Here is a 17,645-nt window from a genome sequence, read left to right on the forward strand (position 1 = left end):
TTTTTATTGATAAACAAGTTAATGGATGTATCCAAGAATAACAGGGTATGCTGCCCTGGCAACAAAGGATGAGGAATCTCCCGCAGAGGTGGAGATGGAGAATCCATGTACACCTAAGGTGGGGAGGATTGCAGCCAACACTCCCAAGATGAAATGAAGGAGGGGTAGTCGGTTCCCTTCTTAAGGGGGTGAAGACACCCATCTGAAGGCCTGACATGGCATCTCGGGAGGTATGCTGCCTGCCAGTTGCTGGTATCTGAGACATTGCAGAAGGATTGCTGAGGATCATCCAGCCCTCTGACTGGTATCCCTATGCTACTCATCCATGTGGGCACTAGTGATACCGCAGGGCATTACCCTGAACATATCAGAAATGATTACAGGGCTCAGGAGGTGAGTGTGAAGAAGCTGGGCGGTGCAGCTGTTGTTCTCATTGATCCCTTCCGGTCAAGGGTAGGGGCCCGAGTAGGGACAGACATCTTCTGGATGTAAATAGATGGCTGCATGGATGGTGTCACCAGGAGAGCGTCAGCATCCTCAACAAAAGATCCTGTTCTGAGAAGGACTGCTCAGAAGAGATGGAGTCCACCTGTCAAGGAAGAAGAAGAGTATCTTCAGATACAAACTAATTAACTTAGTGACATGAGCGTTAAACTAAGTTTGATAGGGGGCAGGTGACAAAAGCCCACAAAAGATGGAGACCTCAGTGAAGGGTAAGAATCTGGGGGGAACATGGTTAATCACAGCAGGGACAAAGGAACATAAGGAATACAGAAGGAAAATATAATGAATATCTTAGAGGTCTCCACACTAATGCAAGATGTATGGGGCATAAAGAAGAAGAACTAGAAATACTAGTGAATAATCACAATTATGGTATAATTGGCATCAGAGAAACTTGGTGGGATAGTTCATATGACTGGACTTGGTATAGAAGAGTACAGCTTGTTCAGGAAGGAGAAACAGGGAAAAAGGGAGGAGGTGTTGCCATGCATATCAAAGATGTCACACTTGCACTGAGGTTGAGATGGAAGTGGGAGGCAGATCTGTTGAAAGTCTCTGGGTAAGGATAAAAGGGATAAAAACCAAGGGTGATGTCATGGTAGGTGTCTACAATAGATTACCTAACCAGGAAGAAGAGGTGGATGAGATTTTAAACAACTAACAAAATCAACCAAAACACAGAACTTGGTCATGATGGGGACCTTCACTTTCGCAGACATCTGTTAGGAAAATAAAGCAGGGCACAGATTAACAGTTTCTGGGTGTGTATTTGAGACAACTTTTTATTACAGATGGTGAAGGAAGCAAATACGGGTGAGGCTATTCTGGATTTGATTTTGACAAAGAGGGAGGAACTGGTTCAGAATTTGAAAGTGGAAGGCAGCTTTGGGAAAAATGATTCTGAATGATAGAGTTCATGATTCTAAAGAATGAGAGGACGGAAAACAGAAGAATAAAGACAATAGAATTCAAGAATGCAGACTTTAGCAAACTCAGAGAATTGCTACATAAGATCCCATGGGAAGCAAACCTAAGGGAAAAAAGCAGTCAGGAGAGTTGACAGTTTTTTAAAGAAACATATTCAGGGGACAAGAGTGAACTATCCCAATGCATAGGAAAGATAGGAAGTATGGTAAGAAGCCACCCTGGCTTAACCAAGAGATCCTGAATGATCTGAAACTCAAAAAAGTCGTATAAAAAGTGGACACTAGGTCAAATTACAAAGGATGAATCTAAAAAAACACCACATGCATTTAGGGAACAAATTGGAAAGGCCAAGGCACAAAATGAGATTAAATGAGCTAGGGATATGAAGAGTAACAAGAAAGCATTTTACAAATACACGAGAAGCAAGAGGAAGACAAAGGATAGGGTAGGTCTGTTAATAAGTGAGGAAGGAAAGGACAATAACAGAAAAAGCAGCAATGGTTGAAGTGTTAAATACCTTTTTGTTCCCATTTTCACCAAAAACGTTAGCAGTGTTTGGACAACTAATACAGTGAACATCCCTGTAAATGGGGTAGGATATGAGGCTAAAATAGGAAAAAAATAAGTTAAGAATCACTTGGACAAATTAGATTTCTTCAAGTCTGCAGGGCCTGATGCAATACATCCTAGAATACTTAAGGAAGTAGCCGAAGCCATTAACGATTATCTTTGAGAACTCATAGAGGACAGGAGAGAAACCAGAGGACTGGAAAAGGACAAATATAATATCTATCTATAAAAAGGGGAACAAGGAGAACTCAGGGAATTGTAGACCAACCAGCTTAACTTCAGTATCCAGAAAGATAATGAAGCAAATAATCAAACAATCAATTTGTAAGCACATAGAAGAAAATAAGGTAATAAGTAATAGTCAGCAAGGATTTGTCAAGAACCAATCATGTCAAACCAACCTAATATCCTTCTCTGACAGGGTGACAAGCCTTGTGGTTGGGGAGAAGCAGTAAATGTGATGTATCTTGACTTTAGTAAGATTTTTGACATGGTCCCACATTCTCATAAACAAACTAGGGAAATGTGCTCTAGATGAAATTACTATAAGGTGGGTGCACAACTGGTTGAAAGTCCATACTCAAAGAATTCTTATCAATGGTTTGCAGTCAAAGTGGGAGAACACACCTATTGGTTTTGGTACTGTTCAATATTTTCATTAATGACTTGGATAATGTAGTGGAGGGTATGCAAATAAAATTTGTGGATGACTTCAAGATGGGAAGGATTGCAAGCTCTTTGGAGGACAAGATAAGAAATCAAAATATCCTGGACAAATTGGATAATGGGTCTCAAATAAACAAGATGAAAGTCAAGACAAGTATAAAGTACTTCACTACAGCAGTAAAAAATCATATGCACAAAAACAAAATGTGGAATAACTGGGTAGGCAATAGTACTGCTGAAAATGGTCTAGGGATTATAGTGAATCACAAACTAAATAAATCAACAATGTGATGCTGTTGCAAAAAAGACATCCCAGGATGGCATTTGCATCAACAGGAATATCATATGGAAGACATTGGAGGTAATTGTTCTGCTCTACCTGGCACTGGTGAGGCGCCAGCTGGAGTATTGTGTCCAGTTATGGGCTCCACACTTTAGGAAAGATGTGGACAAATATGAGAGGATCCAGAGGAGAGCAATGCAAATGATAAAAAGGTATAAAACCTGACCTATGAGGAAAGATTAAAAAATCTGGGCATGTTCAGTCTTGAGAAATTGAAGACTGAGTGTAGACCTGATAACAGTCTTCACATTTTTATAGAGAAGAGTGATCAATTGTTCTCCATGTCCACTGAAGGTAGGAAAAGAAGTCCTGGGCTTAATCTGTAGCAAGGGAGAGTTAGGTCAGCTATTAGGAAATACTTTCCAACTATAAATATAGATAAGCTTGGGAATAGGATTCTAAGGGAGGTTGTGGAATCTGCCTCATTGGACATTTTTAAGCACAGTTTGTACATACAGCTGTCAGGGAGGGTCTAGGTTTACCTGGTCTTGCCTCAGCACAGGTGGTAGAGTTGCCAATTCAGGTTGGATGTATTTCTGAAGGTTTCATCACATGACATAATCTTTAATTGAAGATTAATATTTAATTCCTGGAGACTTCAAGACAAACCTGGAGGATTGGCAACCCTAGCAAGGGGCTGCACTTGGTGTTTTCTCAAAGTCCCTTCCAGCCCTATGATTCTGTGGCTAATGATTTTTTTCAGCCAAAAGAGTTTGGCTGAAAAATACAGATGGGAGATGCCCAAAATATTTTGTGAATTTATGTCGATTTCAGCTAATTGTTTTGGTTGAACTGAATAAAATATCAAAGTAAAACATTTTGATTTTTTTAACCTATTTTCACAACCAGAGGAGGTTGTGATGCCCTCTTCATAGGCATTAGGTCAGCCATTAGAGCACTTGTCCAGGACCCAGATGTGAATCCACCCTCTGTATCAGGGATACATGAACCCAGATCTTTCCTTTTCCAGCTCAGGGTCTTAACTGCCAGGCTATAGGGCATTCTGGGGCAGGCCTCTCAATCTCTCCTGTTGAAGCTGTTTCACTTTGTATAAATAAATATTAATTGGAGCGACAACTGAAATATGTGTCCCACATCCAAGGTGAGTGCTATAGCCTCTTGGCTAAAGGGTAGCAGCACTATCACCACCTCATCTTCCTGCAGTGATTTTAATAATTTAACTCTTTTTCTTTGCTTTTACTAAAAAGATTAAAAATATCCAAAGTGAAATGTTTCATTTTGGGTCAAACAAAACATTTTCTATGACCCAAATGAATTTTTGCACAGGGAGCAGATTGTTCTCTGCCTACTGTGTGATTTCTTGCACTTTCCATTGGAGCATCTGGTACTGACCACTGAAGGAAGCAAGATAATAGACCAGCTGGTCCCTGGGTCTGGGCCAGTATGTCAATTCCTGTGTTCCCTCACAGAACTATCAGGGAGGACAACGATGTGGACATTGGTGTTCTTTCTCAGGGATGAATTCACAGCTAGTGCAGGGGTCTTCAATGTGATGTGTGGTGTAACAGGTAGGGCTGTCAGGATCCAGCTAGATTCATTCTACCATTGCAGCTATTTAAAAATGTATCTAGTATTGCTGCTACCATGGCAGACATTTAAAACTAGAATAATTCCTCAGCATTTGGCATACTATTGTCAAATTTAATGCAAACATCTTAAATCTACTGTATATACCTAGTCAATTTAAGGATGGATCCTTACTCTTTTCTTACATTTCATTAGGATATTGTACAGTCATTATCTTGTTCACTATACTGGTATACAAGACTCTCCCTTCTCTGGATCTTCCCATGCATTTTATTCGCTGTGTCTGCCTATTGGGTTCTAAACTGTTCAGGTCAGGGGCTGTCTTTATGTTTTTATCTTGTATAGTTATGAGCATCTTGTCTATGCTACCAATAAACAGAAGAACATAGAATAGATATAATTAAAAATACTTGACCTTCCTCCCCATCTGAATTTGCACTGTGTTGTGTTGCCTTTGTTGTATCTCTTTCCTTTTGTCCAGTTCACCATTCAAAAAGGGAATGGATACACATATTGGACCCCTAATATTGCCATGTCTGTAACAGAAAAAATAATCCATCATTTTAGAAGACCTAATTTATTTTTTTCAGGTTTAAAGTAGATAGTAATAAGAAATATGATTATATTTTTACCAGCAAGAATAGATTTTATAATTGTTCAACCTTTCAGAAGTGTGTGAGGCGGGGGAGAGGGGAGGAGGGACAATTGCTTAGGAGGGCTTGCAAGTCAATTATTTTTAAATAAATGAGTATTTGTTTTCCTCATTTCCCTATTTACAGGTAGGATTTATCTACTTTCTAAATTATAAATTGTTGATATATGGGCTAGCTTTAAAATGTATTACCTGGCATTTCTTTAGAACTATAGTACCAGGTTGCCTTTAATCTCCTTTTTATTGTGTGAGATTACTGTCTTTGACAGCTTTGGCAATAGAGACAAATAAAGAGCACTGGAAAGTAAGAAGACATAAAAAGGATTTTTAAGAGGCCTGTATAATTAGTTTTCATTAAAGAACTACTAAGGCTATTTTTCTGTGTCATGCTAAAAAAATAACCGAACAAAAGAGTATTTCTATGCTCAACATTGGAGAGATCTTTTAGCCTCATGCTCTGCATATGCCTGGGAGTGGCTTAGGTACCTGGGGGCAGTAGCACAAAATGATGGTGGCTGAAATCAACAGGAGTTTCTCTTGAATAAAGAGTATATGAGCGCCGCAAATGAAAGCAGCTGGTGCTGTTTACAGAATTTTGAGGAAGGGATTAAGAAAGAGGCAAAACGACCATTTTTTAGTTCACAAGTATTTGCATACAGATGTCGAGGTCTAGAGTTTGTGGATGTAAGCAGAGCCCAAATGAACTCTCCCCTGCTGAGCTAACTGGGGAATGGTGGCAGGAGCAAAAGGCTGCAGAACCGTATTTGCATGAGCACACCCACTCTGCCTAGGGGCTCAGCATTATGGGACTGCATGACCCAAATGATCCCTTTGGCTGGTGTTGGTTACAAATCGCTTTATTGTTGAATACAGGGGGAATGAAATGTTGTTTTCCTTATTGTATGAGTAAAGGGCAGCAGAACTACGCTTAGCCTGTACTGACTGAGAGGTCATCCTCATCTGAATTGAACTTGGTCAGCAGGGGGCTTAGATGCAGACCCCCTGTGAAAGCTAAAAGGGGTGGGGACAGATGTCCTGTGGGGAGGTGTAGGCTTTGTATAAGAGCTCTAGGCATGGTTTGACCTCCCCCTGCTCCTACCTACTGTTCAAAGATAGAGCTAATTAAAGCTCCATTAGGAATCTTTTTGTTTTGTTAAATAATTAGTAGAGCTGAAATCACTTGCTGTGAGACAGCATTTTTGCCCAGCCTGTTTCAGCAATGAAATTCCCCACTAAAAGCTGAAAATTACTCAGACCTGGGAGAAACCTCAGTAGGCAGACCTGCAGAGATCACAGCCAAATGGCCAGCAGAATGATTGACAGACTGGGTGGCGGAGCAGCCGGCAGAGCGGTTGGCAGAGCAAATCAGCAGAATGGTTGGCAAGCCAGCTGGTGGAGCAACAAGCAGCTTAAAGGAACTTCTTGTTGCTGACAAAAGGAAGCTGCCCAATGTACTCTGACATGAGTGTTTTGCTCAGGGTTTTACGCAGCAGGGTGGCTGGACAGCGGAGCAAGCCGGTGCCTTCTTTCCCCCTTCTCCCAGGCAGGGACGGAGGTGAACTCTGCAGCTGCACCTATAGACTCTGGGTCTGCCCTGACTAAGGACAACACCTATGAGTGGGGCGCTGTGAAGGGAGGGGCACAATAAAGGAACTTCTTGTTGCTGGATTTAAGAACCTGAAGCAAAAGGAAACTGCCCCACGTACTCTGGGGTGGGTGTTTTGCTCAAGGTTTTATGCGAATGAATCCTTCTTGCGGCGTTTTCCCAGGTTAATGCTGGGTTACTTTTCCCCCTTTTATTAAAAGTCTCTTTTCTACACTCAGTCTCTGTGCTTGCGAGAGAGGAAGTATTGCCTTTAGAGGCAACCTGGGAGTGGTGTGTATTTGTCCCAGGTTACTGGGTTGGGGCTCGAGCCAGTTGTGTTGTACTATTGAAAAGCAACCCCTACATATTGCACCTGGTTCTTGTTGCTGCCAACTCTGACTGGCAGAAGGATTGCATGTAAACACCCAAACATTTAGAGGGCAAATTCTGATCTCTGCTACACATGTGTAATCTAGAGCAACTATTGATCTCAGTGAATTTATTCCATATTAAATCTTTAAAATATACAAGAATGTGATCCTAGATGCTTATTTGAATGATCAACGCATCTTAAGCTTTAAAGTTAGCTTGGAAAAGTCTTGCAAGAACATGGAAATTTTGCAAGGAACCCTGATTTCTTACTTCTGACTGGGTAAAATTTAGGCTGTATAGCTGTATATTTACCTGTTTTCATTTTACTTTTTAAAATGTATATCAAGTGGTCAACATCTTGTATACAGGTTCCCTTTAAATAAAAAAAAATGTATCAGCTGGCATAAAAGTGGACCTTAAAAGGCATCTAAGTTTAAACTAAATGATGGGAAGACCTTACAGTATAAAACATTTTATTATTGTGATATCATTATTGTGTAATTATTATGTTGTAGTATGTTATATTGTGTTATTTATTGTGTAAAGTGAAGAGAACTTTGAAATTCTTATAATTATTTATGTATTTTTAAAGCTATATTTATACTTGGTTTAATTTGGCTTTTTGCCCTTGGTGGTTTCTGGGAAGATTCAGAAAGTTATTTTGCACTAGTTAAATAAGATTTTATCTTTTGATTGTGTTTGGAATCATAGAAATGTAGGGTTGGAAGGAATCTCAAGAGATCATCTGATCCATTCCCTTGTGCTGAGGCAAGATTAAGCATATCTAGATGATCCCTGTCAATTGTTTGTCTAATCTGCTCTTAAAAACTTCCAATGATAGGGATTTCACAACCTTCCTATGTAACCTGTTTTATTTCTTAACTATTCTTATACCTAAAGTATTTCTTATTGCTGTTAGCTAAGCTGATTACTTCTTGTCCTACCTTTGGTGGCCATGGAGAACAACTGATCACGTCCTCTTTATCTTTTACATATTTGAATACTTGTGTCCTTCAGCCTTCTCTTCGCTAAACTAAACATGCGCAGTTCTTTGAACCTTTCCTCATTGGTCATGTTTTCTAAAGCTTTCATCCTTTTTTGTTGCTCTCCTCTGGACTTAGAATCATAGAACTGTAGGGATAGAATGGACCACGAGGGTCATCTGTCTAACTCCCTGCCAAGATGCAGGATTTGTTGGTCTAAACCAGTGGTTATCAACTAGGGGTACATCAGCTCATCCAGATATTTGATTAGTTTTACAACAGGCTACATAAAAAGCACTAGCGAAGTCAGTACAAACTAAAATTTCATACAGATAATGACTTGTTTATACTGCTCTATCTACTACTCACTGAAATGTAAATACAATATTTATATTCCAATTAATTTATTTTATAATTATATGTTGAAAATGAAAAAGGAAGCTATTTTTCAGTAATAGTGTGTTGTGACAGTTTTGTATTAGGTCTGATTTTGTAAGCAAGTTTTTAAGTTAGGTGAAACTTGGGGTATGCAAGAGAAATCAGACTTCTGAAAGGGGTATAGTAGTCTGGAAAGGTTGAGACTCACTAGTCTAAACCATTCAAGACAGACGGCTATCCAGCCTCTTTTTGAAAAACTCCAGTGAAGGAGCTTCCACAACCTCCCTATGTAGTCAGTTCGTATAGTTAGGAAGTTTTTCCCGAGATTTTATCTAAATCTGCTATGCTGTAGTATGAACCCATTTTCTCTCGTCCTGACCTTTGTGGCAAAAGAACACAACTTTTCTCCATCTTTTTTATGGCAGCCTTTCAAGTATTTGAAGACTGCTATCCCTTAATCTCCTCTTTTTCCAAACTAAACATATACAGTTCCTTCAGTCTTTGCTCATATGACTTGCATTCTCTCCCTCTGATCATCTTTGTTGCTTGATTCTAGATACTTTCTGATTTCTCTACATCCTATATGTTAGTGACCAAAATTGGAGACAGTACTCCAGCTGAGGCTTAACCATCACCAAATAAAGAGGTACTATCACTTACCGTGATTTGCCTGCTATGCCTCTTGTAACACAGTTCAACTCACCACCTTAGTTCCTCTTGCTGGTTGTCTGGGAATCAGCTCTCAGTTGGGCAGATGCCCCTCTCCGCAGTGTTCATTTTGTTGTCTATAGTTCAGTTCTCCAATTTATCAAAATCCCTTTGAATTTTAGCTCTATCCTCCAAAGTGTTGGCAACCTCACTCCCCAGCTTTGTGTCATCTGCAAATTTGATCAGTCTGCTCTCTATTCCTACATCCAGGTCATTAATAAGGATGTTAAACAACACCAGACCCAGAACAGATCTGTGTGGAACCCCACTTGAGAGCTCCCTCCCATCTAACAACATTCCATTAATAGTTATTCTTTGTTTGTGGTTGGTTAACCAATTCTGTATCCACTTAATGGTAGTTCCACCGAGACTGCATTTCTCCAGTTTACTTATTGGAATGTCATGTAGGACTGGGTCAAAAGCCTTGATAAAGTCCAGGTATATTATGTCCACTTCATTCTCCCATTTCCAAACCAGTTACTCTGACAAAGAAGGAAATCAAACTGTTTTGGCATGATTTGTTCTTAGTAAGTCTATGCTGGCTGCTAGTGATAACCCTTTCATCCTCTTGGTATTTCCAGATTGAATGTTTTATACATTGCTGTAGTAGCTTCCCAGGTATTGAGGTCAGGCTAAGTGGTTTATAGTTCCTCACCTCTTCCTTTTCTCCCTTTGTAAAGATGATCACTATGTTAGCCTTCTCTAGTCTCTTGGATGACTCTCCTGTCATCCATGAATTTGCAAATATTATTGGCAATGGCTTCAAGGTTTCTTTAGCTAATTCCTTCAGCACCCTTGGGTGAATAGTATCAGGCCCCTCTGACTTGAATTCATTCAGATTTGTCAGAACATCTCTTATGTGTTCTTTACTTATCCTGATCTACATACCTTTCCCTTTATTGTCTATGATAACTTTGCTAGTTGTTCTGTCACATATTATTTTTTGTGAGAAGACTGAGTCAAAGCAGGCATTGAGCAGCTCTGCTTTCCTATCATCTTCCATCACCAGCTCACTTTCTCTATTGAGCAGTGGATCTACCCCATCCTTGATCTTTCTTTTTTGTCTGACATATTTGAAGAACTCCTTATTGTCTCTAAACTTTCTTGCCTGCTGTAACTCATTCTTTGCCTGGGCTTTCCTGATTTTATTCCTACACTCTCACATTATTTCCATGTATACATCTTTGGTGACATGTCCCTCTTTCTATTTCCTCTATATATCCCTTTTGGTTTTTAGATAGCTAAAAAGCTCCTTGTGCAGCCACATTGGCCTCCTGTGGCTTTTCTTATCTTTCCTCTTCATTGGAATAGCTTGATGCTAAGCCTCTAGTATTACATATTTTAGGCACTGCCAGCCCTCTTTAACCGCTTTTCTTCCTAATTGGTCTTTCCTTGGGACCTTGATTACTATTTCTCTAAGTTGGTTGAAATCTGAATTTCTGAAGTCCAGTGTTTTCTGTTTTCATGTCCTCCATTTCTTAGAATCTTGAATTCTATAAGAACATGATAGATTTCTCCCAAATTCCTGACCACCTTTATGTTTGCAACTAATTCAAAAACAGATTTAAAAAAATGGATGACCTCCTAGTTCAGTGGTTCTCAACCCATGGGTCACTTTTGGCCCTGTAAGATCACTGCTGCAGCCCATGTGACATCCTCAGAGCTGTACAGGTAGTATATGTATTGTGTGGATGTGGCCCACATAACACACAGAGAGCTGCATATGTGGCCCACAATGGTAAATAGGTTGAGAACAACTGCTCTAGTTTCCTCAAATTTCTGAATCAGAAAGTTGTTTCCTACACATGCTAAGAATTTGGAGGATGTATTATGCAGTACTGTAATAGTCTTCCAGACTTTCTTCAGTTTCTTCACTTTTGTAATGTGTGGTGCCGAAACTGGACACAGCACTCCTACTTGGCAAAGGTGAGGCCTCAACTGAGCAGAACAATCACCGCCATGTATTCCATATGACATTCCTGTTAATACATCCCAGAATGGCATTTGCTTTTTCTTTTAACAGCATCACAGCTTTGTTGACTCATTCAGTTTGTGCTCCTCTGTTAAATAAGAATTGCCTAACACAATTTTATAAATGAAGATTAGTTGAAGATAGTCTCAAACACAATTAAAATGAAAATACTGAACAAACCATACATAATAGAGCATGTTTTTCAGAGGTTTATTTTCATTAAATGATAGCTATAAAGTTAATGTTTAAATTTTGTGCTGGTTTCCACAACTAAAACAGTATATTAACATCCAGATGGACAATAATCTTTGTTCTTGCTTTTTTTATGCGACTGGCACATTTCCGTCACTGCTCTACCTGTAAATATCATAATTGTATATTATTTACACAAAGTTCATCTCACCAATATGTACCTGGTAAGAGTATAAAATGATTTTGTATAAAATTGACTGTATTAATAGGGCAGATATGAGCTGGCAGAGGATATTTTATTTTAACAAGCTAGTTTTGAGAAAGAAGGGCCAGTCTTGGGGGAATAAGATATAGACTGCTGCACTTACTGAACATCTTTAGAAACTGGAATTTAAAAGGCTGAGATATTATTAATGATGGTCTGTGGTTGGTGCTAATGGGACTTTCGTTCCTCTTCTTCCCATTCAAGGCCCTGGTTATGTAGCTCTACCCTGTCAAGAGTGCCTCTGGTGGGCGACTTGAGTTCAAGTTCCTGTTCCAAAGCAGGCAGAATAGGAATCTGTAAACAGATCTGCCATATCCCAGGTGAGTGCCCTCACCACTGGGCTATTAGTTGTACTGGAGCAGAAGTGAATATGTTTATATTGAAGCTGGGAGCAAGCCTTTCTGCACAGGTAGACAGATTCACATTAGCAAGGCTCAAGATAGTGTGTTAAAAATAGCAGTCCAGATGTTGTGACTTGGGCTCTTAAGCCCATCAACTCCCTGGGTCTGAGCTCAGGTGGCTAGCTTGAGTCTCCACCAGAACTGCAGAGTCCACACTGCTATTTTTAGCAAGGTAGTTTGATTCCTACTAGTGCAAGTCTGTTTCCCTTGGCTTGGTCCCGGCTTTGATGTAGACAGTTTTCTGTGAGAATAGTTCCTAAGCTAGGTCATACCTAACTCCAGAAAAGGCATCACACTCAGGCTTGGTGTACACTGACCGGCAAATTCTACGTAGCTTGTGTAACACCTGTCAACTTTGTAACCTCCATTTTGCGTACCGTCTCCACTATGCTGTGCCGATGGGAAATGCGTACCCATCAATGCAGCACTATGCTTTTTTGGAGGTGGTTTTATTGGGCCAACTTCCAGATCGATTGAGCATGTCTTCACTGCCACTCAATCGAACTGGAAAAATCGATCTGACAGCAGCGAATTTACCATTGTCAGTGAAGACATAGCCTCAAAATCCCAAATGTACATAAGTGCCTCCCTGGCCTGTCAGTCATGCACCTAAGACCCAGACCGATGAGTTGCAGGTGCTTAAGTATCTTTGTGGATCTGGGGTGCAAGCCCCACCTCTTTCCTCTCCATGTCATTCCTGGCTAGCTTAGGCAGCTTCCTGCTCAGCCTGTAGGCTTCTGAGAATCCCTTTCTTAAGTGTTTAACTCTCCCCATACAATGCATGGAGAGCTTAGGTGCATGACTCAGGGCTGTGAAATCCACTGGGCAGCAGGAAGCCGAGGACTTGGGACTTGCATCACCTAAATCCTCTTTGTGAATCTTGCCCTTGGTTCCTAAAGGTATTATTGCTGTTTTTTCTCCAATTAAAATGAATATTTTAAAATCAGATGACACCAGTTCTATAATGCACACACATGCGCTAAATTCCTGCATGAATTACATTTGAAAAAGAAAGAGAAATTTCCTGTTTGTAAATTAAACATCAATTTGTAAAGCTTGAACACTGAAATTTAATATCAGAGCAGCTTCACAAGAAGAGAAACATGAAAGTACAAGTACTATTAAAGTGCTTTTGTACTTTGGCTTCTCTGAAATTTTCAAAATGTGTATATAATATTTGAACTGAATATATTTGTCAAACCTGCCACATAGTGGAGCATTTTATTCAGTCCAAGATTTATTTCCCTTTTTGTTTTAAAATAGTGAATTAATAAAATATGGACAGATATGATGAATGTTCTATAATTAAAAAGAATGATTTACAGTCACATTGTAACACACAACGTGCAGCTGTAAAGTCTATTATAGATCTGTAGCTGTGATTTTGCCACAGTCCATACAAAAAAGTTGCTATATCTATTTAAAAGAATCCTTTTTTTTATTCTTGCTCTTTCGGTAGCCCAGGGCCTTTATCAGGATTGGGTCCCCATCTAATAGGCACTTTACAAACACAACTGAAGACCTGCACTTATGAGTACATGTTTTGAGTTTGGGTTTGCAGCTGTGGTTTTAAAGAGTGATTTCAAGAAGGAGAGCAAAATGTTTGGTGTAGAACAGATGGTCTCACAGACAGGGGCAGTATGGAAGATGGCACAAATGGAAGAATGGGAGAAGTATAAAGAAGGCAGTTATGACAGTCAATGAAGGAATGGAAGGGTAGTAAGAAGAAATGGAAGTAAAGACAGACAGAATTGTCCTTGAATCTGAGAACATGAAACTTGTACTTATCTAATAATATCTGTCCTCATTCTACACTAAATCTTATGCTGTTAATGTAGCTGTACCACTGCTGAAGAAAGGGTGAGGAACTTCCTTGTGCTGATAGTCTCATTGTCTTCATATTGTCCCTCATGGGAGTGAGATTTTTTTTTTTTTTAAAAAAAGGTAAAATGTGTATCCCACATGTCTGTAGCAATCTTTTCCTTTTCATGAACTGAGCAATTGTGGACTGTCTAGTTAGATCTCTCCTTAAACACGCTACTTCCATGAAAAGTTTAATGAGAATCCATTAAATATAAAATTTTGGTTTTTCTTTTAAAGGAAATAACACATGAGAGTGAACCTTTATCTAGTAATCCAGTGCATGTCTAATTTGAATATTTATCTCTTGGGGGAAAGCCCCCCTCTCTGTTTGTTTAGTGCCAACCACCCTAGCAGTGCTAAAAATAAATGTAATAATGTTTACTTCCTATATTATTTTTCCTTCTTCTCTCTACAAAAGTGTGCTGAACCTAATCCTTTGATTTTTCTCTATGGTACCTGCCTCTGTTTAGAAACCATCTGTGATAGTTCTATGCAGGATGGTATCTAATAAAGCTAGGTGAGGGTGTTTTTTAACTGATTTTTTTTCAGTGACAAATGCAGATTTGAATCAACTAAAACATTTAGTGAATGTGTCAACTTTGCCAAAAAAAAACTTTGCCTCTCCCTGAATGTTTCATTATGACAATTTTTTACAATGAAACATTTTTTTTAATTCTAAAAAAACTATAAAATGTTAAACATTAAACAATTGCTCAAATTGAAATGATACATTTCTTTTCAACTTGAACAAAAAGTTTTGTTTGACCCAAAATGTTTTTTTTAATTTTTGATTTGCCAATCAACCCCAAACACTTTTTAATTTTTAATTTTTTTTGTTGGAATTGCCAGTGAACTGAAAAATCCATTATTTGCTCTCAGAATTAATAATACATTTATATTGCATTATGTTACAAACCTTTTAAAATTCATTCTGCCTTTAGCCTCTGTGGTGAAATTTAGAAAAAAGGTAATTATCATTTATAATTCAGGGAAGTAGCTTTTGTAATTCATTTTAGACATGTGTTATGGAAAGTGCTTCTCTGGCCAGCCAGCTCTCTATTAGGTTTCCTCCAACTACTGCTGCTCCAAGTTCCTTTCAAGGACCTTAATAGAGATACGATCTCTTGCTATGTCTCCTCACTTGAGAGACTCACCAGTTTTCCTTGTCTCTCCTGGTCTTTTCAGTGAAAAGGTTTATAATCAGCTCCTTCCTCCCTACAATTCACCCACCACACTGATCAAAAGGAGAGAGCATCTTATATCCCTATTCCCTTTCCAAACATGACTAGCTACACTTTCTATGTCACCTGGGGACTACTAGTCTCAAAATGCCTCTCGTTTAGGTGGAAACGAGGCATGGGGTAGAGACTGTCTTGTACTTTCTACTTCACCCCTTAAAGAAACAACTTGTCTTGTCATAAGTAGCTTAAAACAAAACCAGCTGCCTAGAAAAGGTACCCCTCACCCTGATAAGGTCAAAGGAAATGGACAATCTGCCTGAAAATATTATACAAGAAAGTCTTGAGGATTAATATTAGGCATCTTTTTCAGATGAGCCCAGAGAGAATCTAGCATTGGCCTTGGGATACCCAGAGTAGAATCCAAATCTTTGACTTGTAAATTTCCTCCTACAGATCAGAAATGTGCTAAAACATCCAGAAAGTTATATCAGGAATCAGGATGCCAGTTTTGTCTAGCTATTTAAATATGTCCCCTTTTCTAAATTAACTGTTGTGGTAGAATTGACATAGTGCTTGTTATACCCAGACTGCTAGAGAGACTTGTTTTGGATCATAATATTGGTTTTATTCTGTTGTATCTGATGTTATAACTTGTATACTAATCTAAGGGCCACTTATCCAATTTATCAAATTCTAGAGCAATAGCGAATGGGTAATGTATGAGCAGTGCTAGTCTGCAGGGACTAATTAAATATTTGCAAATGTCCACAATGTGCTGCTGACCCTGGAAAAAACAAAGCTATAGGGATGATGAGAGATTCTTTTCCCACTCTAGAGAAACCTCATTTAGAATGTCATAAACCTCATTATGGCTTATGTGATCTCTTCTTGAAAGTTGTGGGTTTCACCCCTGGTTTTTTTAAATGGAAACATAATTCTTATTAAATATTTAAGCCAGCTGCATGATGTGGTCTATCTAGTTTATGTTTTGTGACTGGATTTATATAAACAAAGCTCACAAATGCATAGTGTGTTTCCTGTGATTCAAAGAAAAATCTGCTGCATGACCAAAATAAGAAAAATGAAAAATGAGGACTTAACTAAAATGTGTTCTAGTTAAGTCACTTAAACCATTCCAGGGAGAAAAAATTGGTACTTTGAAAGATCCTTGGAAAAATATATGATTATTCTGTCATGCACCATTTAGTTAAGTACAGATCATTAACATTTCTCTGCTTTGTTCAACTTACATTCAAAGGATGTTCTGTTTTAACTATGCAGGCAATTAAGGTCCATAATTGTCATGTGCCTATTTTTTCTTTTTCTTGACTTTTTGTAATAAAAATGGCTACTATGGGATGTATTTCACATAAGTCACATATTTGGAGACCATCTGTTGTAAAAACATTTCCTGCAGGGCAATGTCTAACTTTAGCTCCATTTATCTTCAGTTATTTAGTGAAGGAACATAACAGAGAATTAACTGTGGCAACTGTTTTGACCAAATTGTATATTCTGATAAAGATCAATGTCCCTTTATGCAGTCTTCAGGAATAATATAAAAGGAGATTAGTGACTTTCCAGACCAATTAAAAATTGCACAATGAGTGAAAGTAGACAGATTCTAATAATATTTTTCACTGAAATATATTTCCTTATGCAAATTCACTCATAGATGTCAAGATCCTAATTATAACAGACTGTATGCTTCATAACTACCTTGCTAGTACTCCAGTTACATATCCTTAAACATTTCAGAGACAAAAATTACTAGAATACACTTTACCCTGGTACACATCTTCTTTTCCTTTTCTGAGTCCTTACCCATAGGAAAAATTCTCCTTGATGATCGTTGCTGCATATCTTTAATCCATAGTGTAGACGTATATAACATATTCTGTAGTTATTCCTGTACTGGAGTGGAGAGGAGAATTTTGACCTTAGAATGTAACTGTGGCCATTCTGCATTTTTCAGTGGTGTTTATAATCAAAAAGTGGAAATAAGTGAGTTTTACCATCACAGGAATACCATTCTATTTGAAGACCTGGGAAAACTGTAGATTTTCATTATGTACTCTAATATACTAGTTTTATGCCACTGGAATTGAACCATCATGAAACTGGTGTTTGGAGGGGAGAATCAGGGACTATGTGTTTTCTATATGGAATTTTGTAATTATTAATTAAATATCTTATATAGTGTTAACATATGGTAAGTGACTTAAGCACAAATGGAGAAGTCCTTGCCACCAACAGTGAATACATCTAAATAAAGATAACAGGTGAAAGATAATAAAAATAGAGCAGGAAGGGAAGACATGAATTATAACTGAAAGATCATTATATTCCTTTGGATGCTTTTCTCTCATAATCACGACTGTTATAAGTGAGCACCCCACATACATACCTTTATCCCCATAACACGCTAGTGAAGTACAGAAGTGTTGTTAACCCTATTCTATAGTCGAAGAGCAGGAAGATTAAGAAACTTGCCCCCAGTTGCACAGAATTCTGTGGCAAATCCAGGAAATAAAA

The sequence above is a fragment of the Emydura macquarii genome, unplaced genomic scaffold (assembly GCF_026122565.2).
Source record: "Emydura macquarii macquarii isolate MOO-44397 ecotype Brisbane River unplaced genomic scaffold, CSIRO-AGI_Emac_v2 contig_3671, whole genome shotgun sequence".
In the NCBI taxonomy this organism is placed as follows: domain Eukaryota; kingdom Metazoa; phylum Chordata; order Testudines; family Chelidae; genus Emydura; species Emydura macquarii.